This window comes from Artibeus jamaicensis, unplaced genomic scaffold, assembly GCF_021234435.1.
Source record: "Artibeus jamaicensis isolate MK-2021 breed Jamaican fruit bat unplaced genomic scaffold, CSHL_Jam_final scaffold_847, whole genome shotgun sequence".
Taxonomy (NCBI): domain Eukaryota; kingdom Metazoa; phylum Chordata; class Mammalia; order Chiroptera; family Phyllostomidae; genus Artibeus; species Artibeus jamaicensis.
Genome location: NW_026522057.1, coordinates 25,873,775 through 25,894,271, shown reverse-complemented (window position 1 = coordinate 25,894,271; position 20,497 = coordinate 25,873,775). Strand labels below are relative to the sequence as shown.

The window sequence follows — 20,497 nt, the reverse complement described above, 5'->3', positions numbered from 1 at the left end:
CCGTACATTGTGCAGTATTATAACTGCCTGATCTTCTCTTCCACTGACAATGACCAGTTATTCCTCATTTTCTCTCAAACGCAGCTGGGTTAGAATTTCATTTGCAGAAGGTATTTAGAGCAATTTAGAGACAAATGTCTCTGGTGTTTGCCCGGCACTTCCCCACCGCAGGCTTTGCTGAGCAGTTTTAGTATCAGGAGCTCCATCTAATCTGTTTAATTTTAATAAATCCCTGACTGGGAGAGAGAGAGAAAAGAGAGAGAGAGAGAGAGAGAAACTCTGGACCAAATAATGCTTCTTTGGAGTTAGTTGGCTAATAATTACTGTAGAGAGGAAACTGTTTGTGCAATTACTATTTGTTGCCCCTTTTGAAGGAAACACAGCTGACGGATTAAGTCACCAGAGCATGAGTGCTTACCCCGCACAACACCCAGTTTGGGGACACACTCCTGCCCTCCCGGCGCTTCAGTTCTCGCAGGGAAGGCAGACGAGGAAAGGACAGGACAAACCAGCCGCCTGCCTGGGGGGCGGGGGGAGTGCCTGGCAGTGGGGGAGGGTCGCAGTGCTGGGGGGTGGGCGGCGAGGACGGCACCTCTGAGCCAGGCGACTGGGGCCCGCATCGCCCGAGGGTGGCCTGTGAGTGAAGACCCGAAGGAGACGAGTGTCCGTTGGCAGAGTGGGCTTCGTCCCTTCTTGGCCCCGCATGCGGGTTGGCCTTGTTGGGAGTCTGAGGCAGCGGGACCTTGCGAGGTGTCCCGCCCTTCTTCCTGCCCTGCTTCCTCCGGCGTTTAATGGTGTTGAAACCCAGAATCGCCGGACTGAGTCCCCCATCTCCCTTCTCTTCAAAAACACTCCTTTGGTCAGAAATTCTTGTTTCCGAGGTGAATCCCGGTAGGGCCGGTTCTAGCGGACCTTTTGTGGGCGGAGAATCTGAGGTTTGGTTGGCGACCAGGAAAGAAGAGCCCCTGTGTGGATATGAACTTCGCTCTTACATTTCCGTGTGTCCCGGGGGTCAGGTGGATGTGATCAGCGTAGCTTGGCACTGTCGCTGGTGGGAGTGGGAGGAGAAGCTTTTGCAAAGGAGCACGCATGTCCCTGGTCCCGAACAGAAGCTGGGAAGGCAAGAGACTTGTCTTCGGGGACGGAGAAGGTGTCCTGGGGTGGGGACCAGGGCTCGGGTGCCCTGGTCGTGGGTGTCCCGAGGGGCTCCTCGCAGCAGTGGGTGGGGCGCTCGCGCTGCTGTAGTTGTGGCTTTCCCGGCAAGCGTCCCTTCGGGGGATTGCAGCGGAGCACTGCCTTGAATTATAATCTTGACTTTCTTTTTTTTTAATAAACATCTCTTTCCTGAAAAGGCAAATCCAATTTTGTTTTTCTTTTAATATTATTTAATATTTAATATAGAAATTGAGGTCCCCGTAGTGCATGTCAGTTCAGTGGGAAATGAGGGTGACTTGAGGCGCGTCAGCTGGGTTTGTTTTATTGTGGAGCCGCAGCCGGGAGCAGGGCCGTGCTGCCTCTGTTGCTGACTGACAGGTCCGAGGTGTGCTCTCTGATTGGGGGGCGGGGGGCGGGGGCAGTGGCAGTGGAGAGTGACACAGGGACAGAAGGACGTGGGTTTGCAGAGGTCTTTTGTGTTTGTGATTTTTTTAAATTTTATTTTTGTTTTTCAGAGATCTCTTTTGGATGCTTTAAAGTCTGAATATGGAGTCATTAATGAGAAACGTGAAGTTATTAGAATCATTTATCATTTTCTTTGAAGTTTGTACTGCCATTTTGTGTAATTTACAACATTTCTTTTATTGGGATTTTTTTTGGGAGAAGGGAATAGCAGCTGCTCACCTTCAGAGGACTAGAATCGATGTTTTTGCCCCCCCCCCCCCGCCCCCGGCCGCCACTCGACTTGGCAGATGGCACATCAGTGGCAGAGGCAGCCCGACGTGAAGGGGAGCAGGCCGTGCGGGGTTCAGGCTCACACAGAACTGGTCTCTGTGCAGCCGCAGTCCTCACCCGGCAGGCATCGTATCTGGGCGTTAAGCAGGCTGCACTCCAGGCAGTGAGAGTAGCTCACAGGCAGCAGTTGAATCAGCCCAGAGAGTCAGAGGCTTGGTCATCGTTGTCGATAGGCTTATGTTGATCTGACACCCTGTCCAACCACAAAATATAGGAGGCAGTGTGCTTCCAAACATACTTGGCAGGCTGCGTGCAAGGCGGGGAGAAGGCATGCTGGTTCCAGGGGGCCGCGGGGGTGGGTGAGGCGGGAGGGACACAGAGCTGTCTGTCGGCTCACTCGGGTAGGTCTGTCTGTCGTAGAGCAGGCTTCTAGGGGCAAGACGGTCCGCTTTCCTGTCTCTCCTTGCGCAGCGGGGCCAGGGTGGTGTTGGCCGTGGCCGACACTTCTGCTTGCTGTGCCCTCTGAAGTGTACAAGTTGAGGGCTGTGTTCTCCCTTGTCTGGTAAAAAGTCTGGGGTGGGGAGGACAACTGAACAAAGACGACACACTGCTGTGCTTTCTCATTCTGAAAGGTGAAACAAGATCTCATCTTTCTCTGTTCCTGGAAGCGGAACCCCCAGTAGCAAAACTGCCTCCTTGCTGGAAGTGAACTTGAGGAAGAAACCTGATGGTCTCAACCTTGGGAGTGGGGGAGAAGTGAAGGGCTTCTTTTGCTGGAGTATTTTAAGGGGGAGTAAATTCTTACACAGATTCCAATTTAACTCTCTTTTATTACTTTTCTTTTTTATCATTTACGTCCATTTCATGAGGTAGTTTGCATGTCCTTGAGTGGAATCTCGTTACCATGAAAGCTTTTTTAGCATTGATTTCATAACAGTCTTAATTTAATAGTGCCGTCATTACTGAGAAGCTCCGGGAGTGGGGCCCTGGCTTTCCAGGTCACTGACCTTTTAATTACAAACCTTGTTCTGATGGCCAGGTTATCGACTGGACAGCTCCCAGCTTGTGCCCCCAGGACGAAAACGAAAATAACTGCATTTCCTCCCCCACCTCCAGGAAAAAAATTGTAACCTCATGTGTTTCTAAAATTAATTTTCTCCTTCAGCAATTAATTTTTTAATGTGTCTTAGAGAAACCAGAAGTCTTGTTATAACACGGTTTTTCCTAGAGCTGGGGTCCAGCGGACAGTGCGGAGGGGGTGGAGGAGGACGGCGATCGTGCCAGCTACCGCCCCGCGCTCGGCCGTGGCCCACTTCCTTGTCCTTGGAAACCCCTGTGGCTGAGCTGGAAGGAACAGCACTGGCCCTGCGAGGGGTGGCCAGGGCCTTCTGATGCTTTGTTAACGAGACCTGGATCGAGGCATCAAGACTTAAATTCCTACCCACGCTGCTGGAGTAATCGAGCCTTTTTATCATGGACGTTTTAGAAAGATGTTCTCGTTCCGAGAAAAGACAGGCTGGGTGATTTTTCTTGTCGTGTCTTACTTCTCTGTTCGTCTCCGGTGACTGGAAGAAACAAGTGCCCCCCGTGAGGCCTTCTACGCGGCCGGGAGCTTGAGCTGAATGCGTCGCGCGCTCTCACTGACCGGGAGGAAGGAGAAAACAAAGAGAGGACAGTGGCCCATAAGTAGGGTAACCATTGGTTCCGGTTTGCCCAGGACTGTCCCTGTCTGGACACTGGAATTCTTATGTCCTGGGCAGCCCCTCAGGCCTGGGCAGACACGTCTCCCCAGCAGGAGAAGCCTTACTTAGCAGTGAGAGCTACCGGAGAGACAAAATGGGCATGTTTTTGGAAGCTGGAGGAAGACCAATAGCCATCAGTCCCCGAGAGCCCAGCTTGCAGTTGAGTGACATCTTCCTCCCGCACACACGCCTGCTGCTGCCCCGGCCCCGCCCTGTGGGGGCCCAGTGCAGAGGGCCTCCAGAGGCGGAGGCGGGGGGCTGTGCCCTGCAGGAGAGTGGGGAGCCGCTGATGCCGCGCAGGCAGGGCTGTGTGTGGCAGCCACGTGCGAGTTCCGGAGATGATTGAGCATCTCCATCCATCTGTTGTGAACGGACCGTCTTCCTTCCCTGCCAGTCTTGCATCTGCATATCTGTCACCTGCTGTTCTGGACCAGCCCATTCATCACACTGACTCGTGTTCCCCCCATCAATTTTCCTGCTCCCCTTCTTATCCAAACTTGAACTCCACAGATTTTTCTCAGCATCCAGGATGAGCGCTGTAGCAGCTAGCCCAGCTGAATGCTGGGGAAAGAGGGGCGCCGTGGCTTCCCCATTCAGAGGGGGCACTGATAGCACTTGTCCCCCAAGCAGGCTGAGTCAAGTAGGACCCTACACTTCACCTTATGGTGGGGGTGGGGGAAAATAGTGGCATAGCTTGGGGGGAAAATAACAATGCTCTCTGGAACTACCCAGTGGCCTTGAGATTTTCCCCTGGAAGTGAAGAATGAGTCTTCTTTCATTTGTTTCTGCAACAGTATTACAAAGAAAAGCAGAGTGATATTGTCATGTACAGTATCCCCTCTTATCCGCGGTGGATACACCTCAAGACCCCCACTGGATGCCGGAAACTTTGGAGTACAGAACCTTATATACGAGGGGAGACCCAAAACAAATGGCAGTTATCTTCTGGAGGGCAGGCCCCTTGTAGGACAGGCTTCCTCCACTAGGTGAGTGTTCTAGGAACCCACTGTATCAGCGCACCAGCTGGTGGTGTTGTGAGAGGCTGTGTTTGTCTTCAGTGAACTTTTTTTTGAAGACTATTTCAACGCATTTGCCTGTCGCACGATGAGTGCTTATGAGCGCACCTGTCCACAGCGCTGTGAGTGTTGAGCAGTTTTTGACCAAAAGCGACGTGACCCTGGTGCCTCCCTCTTCACCTGATCTCACCCCAAGCGAGTTGTTTTTGTTTCCCTGCATGAAAAAAGTTTGCCAGGAAACATGTTAAAGGGAAAAATGTTGCCGATGTGGAAGAGATGAAACAAGTAACGGCAGAAGCACTAAAAGGCATCAAAATAGACAAACACTGTTCAAACACTAGACAGTTTGAAATAGTTCAAACACTGTTTTGAGTAGTAGAAACGTCTCGATAGGTGAATTGCATCCAATGGAGAGCACGTTGGAGGTGACTGAAGTTTAAACATGTAAGAATAAGTACACAATATAAATAAATTCCCTCTTGGGGGGAGTCCCCTGGTATACTATGTTTTTCCTGTGCAGACATACCTTTTCACTACAGGAAGCACATCACGGCCTCCCTCTTGTGTGTCTGAGTTGCCGGCCTCGCTGTTCCTGTGCCTTTGCTCTCAGGCACGGTAGGGGCTGCTGGGACACCAGCCGGGAGATCCTGAGACAGGCGGTGAGAGGCTTCCTCGGTGGCTGAGGGACGAGCGCACACGGCGCAGTGCGGTGGGCAGGAGGGTGACCGTGTCCCAGGCCGGATGCCGTGGGCAGGCTCAGGATCTCACCTTGCTGCTCAGATGGGTGTGTAATTCAAAACTTATGAAGTGTTTATTTCTGGAATTTTCTATTTGATATTTTCGGACTGGGGTTAACTGAAACTGCAGAAATCAAAACTGTGGATGTGGTAGGGGACTACTGTATTAAAGTTTTCTTTTTAAATTCTTTGAAAGAGTAAGGAGATACATACATGGCTTCAAAAATTCAAAATGGTAAAGAAGGACATACCGTGACAACTAAGTTTTCCTCCTGTCTCTTGTTCCTGTCCCCCCCCCCCATTCTTTTCCCCCTGGACTGTGCTATTTCCGCCAAAGATAATGCATCAGTATAAAAGCATGTTGATATTTATTACTTCCCCCCGTGGAAACACTTTTCAAATACAGCGGTAGCGGGTTTTACACTTGACCTTTACTACTGACCTTGTATCTCGGCAGTCATTCTGTCTGTGTCAGTACAGACAGGTTTGCTTCGTTCTTTTCAAAGTGGCTGCGTAGTATTCCATTATATGCCTGTCTCATAAATTTTATTTTATCCTCACCTGAGGACATGCTTGTTGATTTGAGAGAGAGAGAGAAACATGGATCAGTTGCCTCTCATACATGCCCCAACTGGGGATTGACCCTGAAACCTAGACATGTGCCCTGATCCGGGATCAAACCCGCAACCTTTTGGTGCGTGGGGCGATGCTCAGCCAACTGAGCCACCTGGCCAGGACTCATAGTTCTGTGTAACCAGTCCCGAACGAGTGACACAGGCTGGCTCTGGGGTTTGCTCTGTCACACGACGCGGCAGCGAAGGTTCTCGTGTGGACACTGTCGGACACGTGTCAGTTTGGCACCGTGCTAACATAAAGGTTTTTGTACACAGTGAGTAGGCTAGGGCATGTTTTTCTTGCTTAAAATTTCATGAGATCCATTCCCTCAAAGAGAATGTAAAACTGTTCTAATGTAAACATGACAATAAGTAGAAATAAATTAATAAGATAAAAAGACAGCATTGCAAATTATTCATATCACAGGTTTGGATTCTGAGAGGACATTCTGGTCATTAGTTACATGAAAAATCTGTTCTTCCTAAAAGAATCCTTTTAGTATGTTTTTTTTACAGGACGTGGGCTTATACATTTAATTTTTGATTCAAAACAGACATTTAAATAAGTGGAAAGCTTCAGAAACTTTCAGGCTTTTTCCAGATGAAGTTTAGTTTTCTTTTGTCGTTGTTGGACATTCGATGGGTCCTAGGCCACTGGCCAGGCGGCCAGTCTTTATTTAGTGCCTGTCATGTGCAGAGAGCTTCCTCCCATTGGGCCCTTCGTGAAAGGACCCGAAGTGCCAGTCGTTTAGAAGAGGCCCATCAGAAGGAGGGGGGACTGAGTGCTCAGCGGCCCGCTGTGCGTTTCCCTGACACAGCGCGCTGTCTCCGTCAGCAGTCAGCACAGTCGGACTTGGGAGAGGCCAGAGTCTGACGCTCACTCACTGTGAGCCCCTCAAGGGCAGCGACCACGCTGCATGCCTTCCAGCATCCTTAATGCCCGGCTCAGCCAGCCTCAGCCAGAGACTGATGAGGGGGTGTGAACGAGCCTGGAATTAGAGGACACTGGGAACAGCTTCCAAAAAGAGCTCGGCTGTTCTCGTCTACAGTTTGTGGGTTCGTTCAGCTCTAGTGTACACGGGCCAAGCAGTTTCAGGACTGCTCGCCTCTGTGCCTTTACCAACTAGAGTACAGTGTTCACATGCGGTCCTTTCTGTCTTTAGTCTTTAGTATCCAGTGAAAGCACTCTTTCCCAAAGTTGCCTGCATCAGCACAGCTCAGTGTTGACCTAGACCTTGAGGGCGGCAGTGGGCGTAGCTGGTCAGAGAAGAGTGGGAAGGGTGCTGCTAGCCAGGGAGGCTCGCACACAGGTGCCTCTGCAGGCCCCGGGGCTGGCGGGTCTGTGCACCCAGAGATGGCTGAGGTCAGGGAGCCAGGCGGGCAGTGGGGGAGCAGCCAGTGGTGGGACTCAGCACTATCCGTGACAGTCCAGGTGCTTTTTGAACCAGGCGGTACTGCGAAAACTCCGCCTGAGGAAGTTCACTCTGGGCCGCGTATTTAATCTTAACTGGCTTGGCGCTAACAAACGAGGCTCCAGGAAAGCCCAGCCGAGTCCCTTGTCGGGTGTGAAGGGGCTAAACCGGGCAAGTGGCAGTAGAACTGGAAGTAGAAACGATAGCTGTTTATGTAGAGACTTTCATGGTGTATAAAACATGTTTAGTTAAAGTTTTCTTCACTATAATCTTTGTAGTAGTCAGGTTATTAAATATGTGTTGAATAAATGTGTGATTTGGTGAATCTCCTGTTTTACAGATGAGGAAGCAGGCTCAGAAGGGTTAAGTAGTGCCAGTAAATGGCAGAATCAGAACTAGGACCCAGTCTTCTGACTGGAGTCCTTTGAACTGTCTCACATACTTCTCGAAAGAAGGACAGAACCCCGGACGTTGCGGAAGGAAGGGGGACGCGCGCTCAGTGGTAGACTGGATGCAGTGCGGACACTTGAGGTGCTGGACACTTGTGGTGCTGGACACTTGAGGTGTTATGTGATTGGCACACAATAAACTGTATTTATTTGTACAAAGTAGAAAATTTTGTGAATTTTTAAAAATACCCATGAGAATGAACTCACTGACCACCCCCAAGTGTTTGCTCCTGCTTGTGGGGTTCTCTCTGTCCCGAGTCTGCCCACACCCCCAAGGCCCAGACGAGCGCTGACCTGCTTGCTTTCGCTGTGGATTAGTTTGCACTTTCTAGAATTTTACATAAAGGGAATTGTATGGCGTGCGTTCTTTACTTGTCCTGGCGTTTTGCACTCAGCATAATTATTTTGAGGTTCATCCACATTGTCGCATGTATCAGTGGTTCCTTCCTTGGTATTGCTGCACGGCGTTCTGTTACTGGGACACAGTAGTTATTTACCCGTTCACCTGTGAGAGTCATTTCAGTTGTTTCCAGTGTTTAGCTATTAAAAATAAAGCTGCTCTGAATATTTGTGAATAAATCTTTGCAGGGACACATAATTCCTGTTCCCTTGGGCAGATACAGGGGCGGAGTGTCTGGTGGACCACATACGTGTGGTCGGTGTGTGTGTGACTGCCTTTGAGAGTCGGTGCACTCGTTCACGTTTTCCGCAGCGGCGTGTGCGTGGACTGGGGCGCTGGGCCTGGAGAGCGTTGTTTGCAGTAGTAAGACCATGTGGCTTCACAGGTGTTCTGAAGAGTGACTGGACGGTGGGCCGTATTTGGAACACTTCGGCTCGGGCGGGAATAGCGCGTCCACTGCCTGGCTCTGGGTAAAATACTTACCCTTGCTGTGCCATGGTTTCTTTATCTGTGAAACAGGCTTCATGATAGTACTGACTGCAAACGGTTCTTGTAAGAATTAAGTGAAAATAAGGTGATAGGTGCGTAGCAGAGTGCCTGGCTAAAATGAGGGCTTCATTGACAGTGACTCGACTGTTGTATGTTTCTTCTCTGAAGGTATATTCTCAGTGGGCTTTACTCAGTTTGCTGTAACATTGTGTTAGAAAGATACACTTGTTGGTCAGAAATTCACAAAACAGGAGTCTCTAAGGAAGAGTTTCGGGCAGAGAGGGATTTAATGCGCGGTGAGGAGCTTACTGTTGAAGGTGCACTCGCAGTCAGCCCTGCAGGAATGGCTCCAGGACATCGAAGGAGTAACTTCCCTGGAACTGCCGCCTCTCTTTACCCGACCTGGGAAAGTGGGGGGTCAGGAGGCTCCCCCCGGAACTGCTGAGTTCAAGAGCACACCCTTGTGGCTGGGGTCCTGGGATCTGGGAGTCACCACTGCTCCCACTGCAGTGCGTTCTGTCCTGGGAAAGAACGGTGATAGGGCATAGGCCTGGGACCTCGGCTTCTCCCTCTGTCGGGAGCCGGAGGCTGGAGACTGCATGCGGCCATGGGAAACCTCGGTGTTCCCCTCTCGCTCTGGCGAGCAGTGTCTGCTGATGTTTGCAGCCAGCGGCTCCAGGTCTTCTGCCTCCTTCCACTTTCCAGGTCCCCTGTGAGTGCACCAGTTCCATCCCGAGCTCCAGCTGCCAGGGAGTCTGGGAAGTGCAGCTTTCAGCGCTCCCGCCTCTTGGGTACAGGAAGGCACCCTGGGAAGAGGCGGGATGGGTGCTGAGTGCAGCGGAGGGATTGCCCCCAACCAGGGGACGGGTTTGTCTGTACCACAAGCCTCTTTCTTACTGAAGACTTGACTTGGGTATTTTTAAGCCTTTTAAATAAACATCTCACAAGCTGAGGGGAGCGTTTGTTTTGCTCCAAAACGTGCTAATAAAAAATGTCAGCCGTACGAGAGTTTGTGTTTTCAGTCTGCAAAGTTTGTCAGTTGAAAGGATTTCATTCAACACAGCAAATTGTGTGTGTACATATATGAGGGAAGGAGACCTTCTTAGTCTCCTGTTTTTGTTGTTTTTGAGAAGAGCTGGGCCTTAAATTGTTAAAAAGCTGTAGCGATATGTCCCCGGTTTGTCTAAGAGATAAATATTGATGTGTTCTCTCTCGCCAGGGGCTTTTTGAGATGATTTTAAGAATAACTGTCACTCCTTTCTGACCTCACGTAGGCCTGGGAGCTCTTTGAAGGGGACTTACCTGTGAAGGGCAGGAGGTTTCTCACCACAGGACCCCCACACGCGGGGGCTGATCGGAACTGTCGGGAAACGGGGAGGTGGCGGCTTCGGAAACTTACCATACGGCACAGCATAAGGCAGCCTCTACCGAACAATAGTTTTTGTTGATTGGCCTGTAATTAGAAAGACTTTAAAATACTGGGTAGTATTCATTTACCAATCCATTGTCACATTAACATTTTTTGAGCCTGTGCCTTATAAAAATGAATTTATCTGCTGCTACTGTGTGTGTGTATTGGAGTATCGGTTTAGAAAACATAAGTTAGTGTGCTTTTATTTTAAATCGACTTTTCACTGCAGGCTTGCGAGGTCGGTCTGTCAGCAGCTTTCTGTGCTTCTTGAGGCAGGTTGAGGTGACTCACTAAATGTCCTCAGCACTACTGACTGTTCCCCTTCCGACTTTCAACGGGCCTGTGTTTGCTTTCTAAAGCATTCTGGTAGGAGCTAATCTTCTCCCATCTCACCCCTTTCATCAGACAGGAGATGGGGGGGATGCTGGAGTCTCTCACTGTTAATCACTCTCTTCAGTTTTAAAGCCCTTTCCAGTGATCTTTCTGTAACTAGGTTGTTGGGAGATTGTCTCTAGTAAGTAGTAATGGAGGTCTTTACATTTCGTGTAGATTTTCTGTTTGTCAGATGATTGCAAAGGCTTCATTCGTAAAGTTAAGTTTACCTCTCATGGCATTTCAGGGGGAAAAATCATGACTCTGTGATAAATTAAATATCACAACCACAGAAATGTCATCTTTTCAGTGAGACCTGAAGTGCATAGGAAGGGGATTCGCTCCCACTTTGTTTTGGCATCGCGCTGCGTCTGTGCCCTGGGCCAACAAGAGGGGTGTTTTTACCGCTGACTGTGGTGGGCCTGTGAAGCTGGGGAACAAAGCCGTACCCTCTCCTGCTTGGTGAGGCACAAACAGAATTGTCAATTAAATTGTTCTAATTGCAAAATTGGGGGTCTTGGCCCAAAGTACACAGGTGGAGTTTGAAGAAGAGGCAGTTAGAAAATCGGTTTAACTTACCAACAGAGCTAATTTGTACAGAGTGTAATTGGAAGAGAATAAATACAGAGTTGTGATGACCTCTTGTGAGTCCATTTCTGATATTTACTTACTTTTTTTTTCCCCGAAGACTCTCCTTTAAGCAGTCCTGAAAAGAGGAGAGGAGGTGCTAAGTTAGAAATAATAGAAAACAGTACTGTCGTTTGGAAGACCTTCGTATATTTGGTTTTGGGAGATTTCTACTATTCTTTCATCAGGCCCTAAGTATTTATTATGTGCATGTTGTTTACAAGGCCCTGGGCCCGGGCATGTATATAATGGTCGCTAAGACAGACGCTGTTCAGGCGTGGGTCCAGGCTCCCCCAGAAGCGTGGAATGTGCAGAATTGTTACAGTTAAGCAAAGAAAGTGCTCTGATGGAGAATACTGGGAGGCAAGGGGGCTGGGGGCTGGGGGCCGGAGGGTGGGGAGGGTGTGCCTTGGGAGGGTTGTGAAAGCGGAATGTGAAGACCTGGGGTGGCAGTGGCGGCGGCGGTGGCAGAGGGACCACCAGCACAGACACTGTGAGGAGCTGGACTCAGTCCAGGGTCCCATGCTGGGACGGTAGTTGTCGGTGAAAATGAGAGTGACATCTTACCGGCTTCCATCTGGAGACACCGTTGAAAATAAAAGTTCTGTTGGGTTTTATATCCCCCGATTTAGAACTTTTCTATCACTGGTGGCCGAGTTCAGCTCTATGCACCAAGCACTCCTTGCCAGCTGTCCACTGAGCACTAAGTGCAGTGGGCACACCGATGCCCGTGCCCCCCGAGAACTTGGCGATGACACGGTGGAAACTACAGGAGTACAGTTACTGTGTTTCATAAGCAGGGCCAAGATGATTCCATACAGGCGTGATAGCCACTGGCACATGTATTTTGCTTTATAGTTTAAAAGCATTCTATATACATTTGCTTAATCTTCTTGGTAACCCCAGTTATTTCCTCAAAGAATGTGTGTGTGAGCGTGGAGAATTGCAGCAGGCCACCGAAGTCGAGGACCAGGTCCTTGTCATCGCTGAGTCGTTGACTCTCAACACATGGCCTGCTCCCGCGGGCCAGGGCCCTGTCCTTGGCGAAGCGCGTTACTAGCAATGAAGTGTGGCCGCGGAGGGCGTCTTCCCCAGGCCTCTCCCCGTGCACTTCTGTGCTCAGAAATACAGGCTGGACTTCATTTGAGTTCTGTTTCGTTCTGGAGATTTTCCAGCCGCCCCCTGTGAGGGCTGTAGCCCAGAGAGGCTGTTCCCAGGTGGAGGAAGAGGAAGGTGTGCACCTGCAGAGGGCGGCTCTGCTGGGAAACGCTGTGGACTTTGTGGTTCTGCGCGGAGCGTTGTATCAGGACGAGAAAGGGTGAACCGGGTGATCTCTGCTCCGGTGGAGAGGTCGAATGGTTACATTGCACAGTCTTCTAGAGCATCTTGCAGCAAATACATGGGTTATATTAAAAATTGCAATCATATCATTTTTTACAGTAAATTGCTGACCTTATGCAGTAGAATCAGCTTTATTGAATTTCGCCAAAAATGCGTTTATAATTCTGCCACACACACGTGATATTCGTGTCCTTGCTGTCCATGTGGAAATGTCCCTTTTATGTTAAACAAATTAAATCGACTCTCCTGAGCTGCAGTGCTTCACCTTTAAGATCCGCTCCCAGGAGTCGAACCTCCGCGGAGCAGAGCGCACCCTGTCGGCAGAGGCGCCAGCGCACGGAGCACGGGGTCTGGAGCGGCAGGAAGCGTGCGGCCCTGCAGATCGGCTCTGAGAGTATTTCTCCGTGGCCCCAGGGCCCGACATGCGTCGTGTACTGCTGAACGACAGTGTGGCCATCGTTGCCGTTTGTTCTGAGGCAGCGGCGGGCTTTTGTTGTTTAAAAGGGCTTCGCAGTGAACTGGGAGAACAGCTGGTTCTCAGCCGTTCACTTGTGCGTATTCCCCACTGAGGTGGAGCGCAGACTTGTCTTCCTTTGGTCTTTGCAGCTCTGCTCCCTTTCCAACCCGTGTAGGCGCAGGGATGCGATGTAAGTTCAGTGTCAGGCAGACAGAAACAGTCAGGAAGTTATGTGTGTATTTAAGTGAAACATAAAAGTTTTGAAGTTACCTGCTTTTTGGAGTCATTTGCTCTTGAGCGTGTTGCCCCTTTTCCCACGTCTGTGTTCCGTGGACCTGCGCACGTGTCGGTGTAGGCTGCCGGTTCCCTGCTGATCGGTTATTAATCGTGTCCTCCACGTCCCAGTGTTTGTGCTGAGCACTAACAGCACAGAGGTGAGATCTGATGGCAGTGACCCAGTGAGAGTCACACGCAGGCAGAGTGGGTAGTGGTGCTGAGAGGGGCAGGTGCTCTGAGGGTGTGGGGGTGGAGCCTGGAGGAGGGAAGGACCCGGGGCGAGGTGCGTGCGGAGGACTCGTGCGGAAGGGCCATTTTAAAGGAGTCTTTGTAGAGGAGGTGACCATTCTAGGAGTCCCCATGAGTGTTAGCTGTGTTTGGGGTTTGGGAAGCGGTGGTGACTTTATTCTATGCAGGGACGGAGTGGGAACAGCGTGTCCAAGGCAAGGAGTGGTCCAGAGAGAGTTGGGAGACAGGCTGACAAGTTGGAGGGATGGGCGGGCCGAGGGTGGGGTGGTGCTGTGTGGGCGGTGGGGAGGCCACTGGAGACGTTTGTGAGGGACCGGAAGGCACTGTCCTTGTGTTTCGGAAAGCTCTCTCCTAAGTCAGGGGGCCAGTTAGGGGTCCCATGCAGTGACTCAGCCGAGAAGTGGCGGACAAGCAAGGGTAGTGGCGGGAATGGATGAGGGAGAGCGAGGTCGTGGAGTCGGGAGTGACGGCTGCAAGGATGCAGGGGAAGAGGGAAGAGTCTGCAGACATGGCCTGGGAGGGAGGCCCCGCCAGGCCGCCTCTCAGACCCTGACGCTGGGGAACACGGTGCGGGTCTCCCGGTTCTTGGAGCACCCCTCCCCCCAGGCCGAATGCTGGCCTGCTCGTCACGCAGACCCTGGCAGGTGGTCCACTGGGATCGGAGGCTCCCTGAGGAAAGGGAAGGTGGCATTTGTGAAGCACATGCGGTTTTGTCTAGAAATGGCTTCTCACTGCCTCTGAAAGCTCGTCCTCCAGGAAGCTCCCTGGCCCTGGCCCTGACCCCACACTTGCTCTTCCCTCTGGTTGAGTGTGTAAGTTGCGTGTGTGCATGCATGGGTCTGTCCGTCTGTCTATCACCTTCTCCTGACGGATGGCTGTGCTGCGGGAGCCTCACTGGCCCTGGGGCACCCTGCACGCGGAATGACATGACAGGCACAGTGGCCTGACCCTGCTGAGCCTTGCTCCTCTGCTGGTGGAGGGCTGTCTCCCACAAATCCGGGAGCTTGAGGGGTCCCGACCATCATGGAGCCTTGGCCTGGGCCCAAAGCTCCCACGGCTGGGAGGGGCAGCACCGGGACCTCCCAGGAGGGCTGTGACTGGGGGGCTTCCTGGGAGGTCCTGGCGCTGTCTGGAGTGGGGACTGTCCTGACGCAGGTTTCTGGGTCCCTGTGCACCCTGGAGAAGAGCCCTGTCCCTCTTGGAGTGCTTCCTCGGCCCCGCACTGGCCCAGGGCCTCGGCATGGCTTTGGCCAGCCTCTCCCCTGACTGCAGCCTCTGACACCCAGTCCCCTCCCGTGCCCCAGCCAGGAGTGGGCTTGCTTAGTGAATTATGATCTGCAGCTTTGAAAAAGCATAGACAGTGTGTAGTTTTTAAAATTATATCTGCAAGCAAATTTCTCCTCTGTGGGTATCTTGCTCAGTCGGCTTTTGTCCAGCCTTTCCATAGGAAACAGCTTTCTGCCGTGGCTGGTGTGGCTCAGTGGATTGAGCCCGGGTCTGCGAACCAAAGGATCGCAGTTCGATTCCCAGTCAGGGCACATGCCTGGGTTGCAGGCCAGTTCCCGGCAGGGGACGTAGGAGAGGCAACCACACATTGATATTTGTCTCTCTCTCTCTCTCCTTCCCTTTCCCTCTAAAGATGAATAAATAAAATCTTTAAAAAAGAAAATAAAACAGCTTTCCAAGTTTGACTGCGGTGGCTTTGAAGCACAGTCAGGGTCCCTCTGCTCCTGGCCCCTCAGCAAAACCAGCGACCTCCACGAACTCACCCCAGGGCCACCCAGGGCACCTGGCGCACCTGCGTGGTCCCTTGGTCTCCACTTCCGTCCCAGACTGGCACTGGTGTGGGTGGCTGTCACCTCTTCCTTCTGGCTTCTTCGTTTGTTTTATTTACTTCATTTTATTTTTAGATTGTATTTATTTTTAGAAAGGGGAAAGGAGGGAGAAAGAGAGGAAGAGAAACATCAGTGTGTGGTTGCCTCTCACACGCCCCCTACTGGGGACCTGGCCTACAACCCAGGCATGTGCCTGGACTGGGAATCGAACCCACGACCCTTTGGTTTGCAGCCCGCACTCAATCCACTGAGCCACACCAGCCAGGCCTGTTTGTTTTTAGTTAAAAATTTTAAATATTAAGTGAAAAAAAATGTTGCTGAGTGGTTTGGATGTTTGGTATTATTATCCATTTACTTCTGTACTAACTGCTGAAGACACTGACTTAAAGAGCCTTTCTTCTTCTCTGTATAAGTAGCAGTGGGGAGGATGGGGAAAATCATAGAGAAAAACATGTCAAAAATGGCTTTCAGTGTAAAACAAGAAGGGAAGAAAATCAGTGTTTAAGGAAACCCAAAAAAAGCACCTCTCATTACAGCAATTAAATGGCTGCATTTAACCTATCAGGATGTTCTGCATGTGTGAGAGACAAGCCGGGGAGCCGTGTGTTTGAAATTAGAGCTCTAATCCTCAGGGAAGAGAACAGTTAAATAATTTGTCTTTGAGGTGGAAGAGTGGAGTGGCAAAGTGTACAAGTGTGCATGTGTGTGTGTGTATGTGTGTGCGCACGCGTGTGCGTCAGTGAAGGCGAGGCGAACGGGCCGTGTTTACCGAGAACACCCTGGAGGTGAACGTTTCCCAGCACCTGTGTGCTGTCAAGAAGCGCACGAGCTGCTGTTGCCCGTTCATTAGGTTTCCAGAAGAGACTCACCTGTGGCCAGGAGTTGCATCATAATAGAACTTGCTTCATCCTGGCCCCTGAGACACACAGGAATAGATTTGAGGGACAGGGTGACATAAGCAGGGAAAGAGAGACACAGGCATTAGGGGAAGGAAGAAAGTAGAATAATTTGGAGGAGAGTGCATGGCCCAGACTCTCCGGGACAAAGCATTCCAACTTCCGGGGCTGGTATTCACGAGCCAGGGTGGACATTCCGCAGAGCACTGGTCAGAGGGACAGCTTACAGGCACCCTTCCCCATACAAGTGTCCCCTGCCAGCATTCAGTGCTATTGGCAGGGCTCCACTGCGCCGTGACACGGTGTTGGGGTTAATGGGAATGGCCGGGGATTCGCAGCTGTGTCCTGTCTGCCCTATAGTGGCTCAGCCTTTGTCTGTCCCCTTGACTGCGGTGGGTGATACTGTCAGTGCTCTGACCGTCTGGAAGCTGCTCTGTATCTCCCTAGATATTCCTGGAGCTTGGCAGCTGCCGCCAGAATTCCATAGGACTGGCTGACATGTGGCAGAAGGTAGCCGTGCACATCTGTCCCTGTACCCCTCATTAGAGGATGGGCTCTTTAGTGACTGGGGAGGGTGGTGCTGATACACGAGTCTTCCTTTCAGGCTCAGTCTCTGTCAGTGTCTGTGAGCATGAAGGGTTTCTATTATACTAATAGGTGGCCCCGGGGATGTGGGTTGCAGTGTGATAATCGTCCCCGAGGAGGCCAGATGCAGGTGGTGTGCGCTGACTTCATCCTGGGGGAGTGCTGATGAAACCCGGGCCCTGCCTCACCCCCGATGGGGCGGGGGGGGGGGGTTTGCTGGTGTTCTTCTCCTGCTTCATTATACCAGGCTTGCTTGCCTTTGGGGCATTTCATCAAAACTTCTTCAGTTTTGCTTAAGAACTTTAAACGGCTGATGAGCCCGATGGAAAATTTCCTGTAATAACTCAGTACAGCAACACACTTCACAAATACTGGCTAATTAATCCTCAGGGCACCTTGGGGAAAGCAGAGGGGATGATAGTGGCACTTGCATTTTTTTATCCCCCTTTTAGAGACTGGGAGACTGAGGCACCTGGAAGAGCCTGTGATTTGGCTGGGGGATTGGGGGCCAGAGGGGACACAAATCTGGAAGCTGAGGTCTGAGCTCTCTCAGCTTCTGTTGGAACAGTTGGATACTACCTTCAAGTCGTTAAGAACATCACCCTGGGTTTTGCTTCTCTGCCCATCCTTTTTTTTCTCTCTTTCCACCGATACTGCATCTTGGGCATAGGTCATGTCCAGAAATACAGATCCCTGTCATCAGTTTTAATTAGTGCCCAGTACCCTGCTGAGAGTATATACAATAATTTACTTTAACTGGTCCCCTTGATGGACATCTAGATTATTTTTGTGTTTTACCATTATAACAACTCCTCTTTAATATCCTTGATAAAGGTATTTTCTTTTGTGATTAGCTTTTCAGGGTAAGATTCTTAGAGTTGGAACCCTGGGTTAAGAAAATGGGGTTGTTTTCATTTTAGGATTTCCAATCAAGATGGAGGTATAGGTAGACATACTTTGCCTCCTTGTTCAAGCAGAGAAAGAATTGCTACTAAATCTAAAAATAGATAACACCCAGAAAAACAGACTGTATGGAAGTCCAACAATGAGGGATTTAAAGAAGCCACGTTCATCCAGATGGGTAGAAAGGTCAGAGATGTGGAGATGGGAGGAAATGCCGTGTGGCGCAGAGAGGCAGTGGTGGCGGAACCGGCGGTCCCACATTCACGTGGGGTGGATAAAAATTGGGATGGACACCATGGGAGTGAGTGATGCCAGATCGCACAGTCCAGGGTTCCAGCGCGGGGAAGAGAAATCCTCATGACTCCTGGCTGTAACCAGTGGAATAAACTGCTGGATATTCAGGAGACTCCGCTTAAAGGGCCGACACTATCTTAGAACGTGTGTAAACCACCCACTCTGGAATTCAGCACCAAGGCAACAGCTGGAAGGGCATCAGTCACATGAGTGGTTGAAGTTCCTGGAAACAGGGCAAGTGCTGGGCAAATCCCCAGAAGCCCCAGAAGCCAGGCAGTGGCACTGTTCCTTCTCTGAGCCCCCCACAGAGCCACAAAGCTGTGAAAAGGGTTGCCCCACCCTGGCGATTGTCTAATTCCCCGCCGCCCCCACACATAATGTACAACAGGCCATGGCAGGGAGTCAAAGCAGCTCTACCTAGTACACAAAAACAAATATAGGGAAGCTGCTAAATTGAGGAGACAAAGAAATGTGGCCCAAATAAAGGAACAGAACAAAACTCCAGAAAAAGGACAAAATGAAATGGAGATAACCAACCTATCAGGTGCAAAGTTTAAAATGCCAGTGATCAGGTTGCTCAAAGAACTCACTGCATGTGGCAACAACATGAAGGAAGAAATGAAAATTATACCAAGTGAAATAAAAATCTACAGGGAACCAACAGTGAAGGGGAGGAAGCCAGGATTCAAATCAATGATTCGGAACATAAGGAAGGAATAAACATTCAGCAAGAAGAAACAATAAAAAAAAATAAGGGTAATGTAAGAATCCTCTGGGACATCTTCTCCAAACATACCAACATCTAAATCATAGGAATTCCAGAAGGAGAAGGGGAAGAGCAAGAAATTGAAAACCTCTTTGAAAAAATAATAGAAAACTACCCTAGTTTGGTGAAGGAAATAGACATACAAGTCCAGGAAGCACAGAAAGTCCCAAACAAGTTGGAGCCAAAGAGGACCACACCAAGACACCTCATAAATTAAAATGCCAAAGGTTAAAGATAAAGAGAGAATCTTAAAAGCAGTAAGAGAAAAGCGGAGTAAGAGTTATTTACAAGGTGTGCCCATAAGACTGTCATCTGATTTCTCAAAAAAGAAACTTTGCAGGCTAGAAGGGGCTGGCAAGAAGTATTCAAAGTGATGAAAGGCAGGGACCTACATTCAAGATTACTCTATCCAGCAAAGCTGTCAATGAGAATGGAAGGGCAGATAAAGTGCTTCCCAGACAAGGTAAAGCTAAAGGAGTTCATCGCCACCAAATCATTAATACATGAAACGTTAAAGGGACTTACTTAAGATAAGGTGAAGATCAAAACTATGAACATTAAAAGCATAACAAATTCACAACTATCAACAACTGAATCTAAGGAGACAACCAGAATAGGAACAGAATCACAGAAATGGAGATCACTTGGAGGGCGAGAGAGGAGAGTAGGGGGAAAAGGTTCAGGGACTAAGAAGTGTAAATGGTAGGAACAAAACAGACGGGGAGGTTAAGAACAGTATGGGAAATGGAAAAGCCAAAGAGCCCATATGCACCATCCATGGACGTGAACTAAGGGGGGAGTTGCTGCAGGTGGAGCAAGGCACGGGGAAATTTGGGACAACTGTAATAGCACGATCAGCAAAATAGATTTCAAAAGAAAAGGGGGTTGTTTTCGTTCTAACCTGCACTGCTAACCTGCCCTGGAAGCAGGCCCCGCCAGCTGCCAGTCTCAGCAGCAGGGGTCAGTGCTCTTGACCCCAGGTTTCATGTCCAGGTCATTCAGTCTGTCGTCTTTTATGATTTCCTCTTTTTAGGCATAGAAATCTCCCCAACTCAAGAGCATAGAAATATTTACCTCCTTTTTTTTCTTTCATAGTCTTGGTTTTCTTTTATGGATTTGTTTTGTAGGTAGTAGAGCAACAGGCGATATATATAACTTTATTTTTTTCTTGTGACCACCCTGTATCAGCACCATTTATCCAGCAGTTTATTTCTTCCTCCACTCGTTCCATGCACCACCTTGAGTGCACGTGACGTTCTTCCACACACTGCTCTGTGATCTGGGGTGTCTGTTCTCATTCTTGATATACTTACTGGTTTTTATGCCAGTACTGTCTTTATTGTCGTAGACTTGTTGCACATCTTACCTGTTAGTGTAAGTTGTACTCTTCTGCTTTTCTTTTAGGATGTTCCTGGCTTTTCTGGTCCTTGTATACTTCTAAACGCAGGTTAGAATTACTTTATGTCTCCTCCGTGACCCCACCTCACCCCTACCCGTGGCCAATCAAAAATAAAATCCTCCCCTGACTGGTATGGCTCAGTGGTTTGAGCATTGTCTCTAAAACTGGAAGGTTGTCAGTTCAGTTCCCAGTCAGGGCACATGCCTGGGTTGCGGGCCAGGTTCCTGGTGGCGGGCTTACGAGAGGCAGCCCGTCCATATTTCTCTTGCATGTGGATATTGTTCTCCCTCTCTTTCTCTCGCTTCCCCATCTCTAAAAATAAATAATATCTTTTAAA

The 20,497-nt window shown here is 50.0% G+C and overlaps 1 protein-coding gene across 3 annotated transcripts in view; it reads left to right on the top strand.

Moving 5' to 3' along the window:
- PEX14 (peroxisomal biogenesis factor 14) overlaps positions 1-20,497 on the top strand; it is a 130,415-nt gene that overhangs the window by 55,637 nt on the left and 54,281 nt on the right. The window lies entirely within an intron of this gene.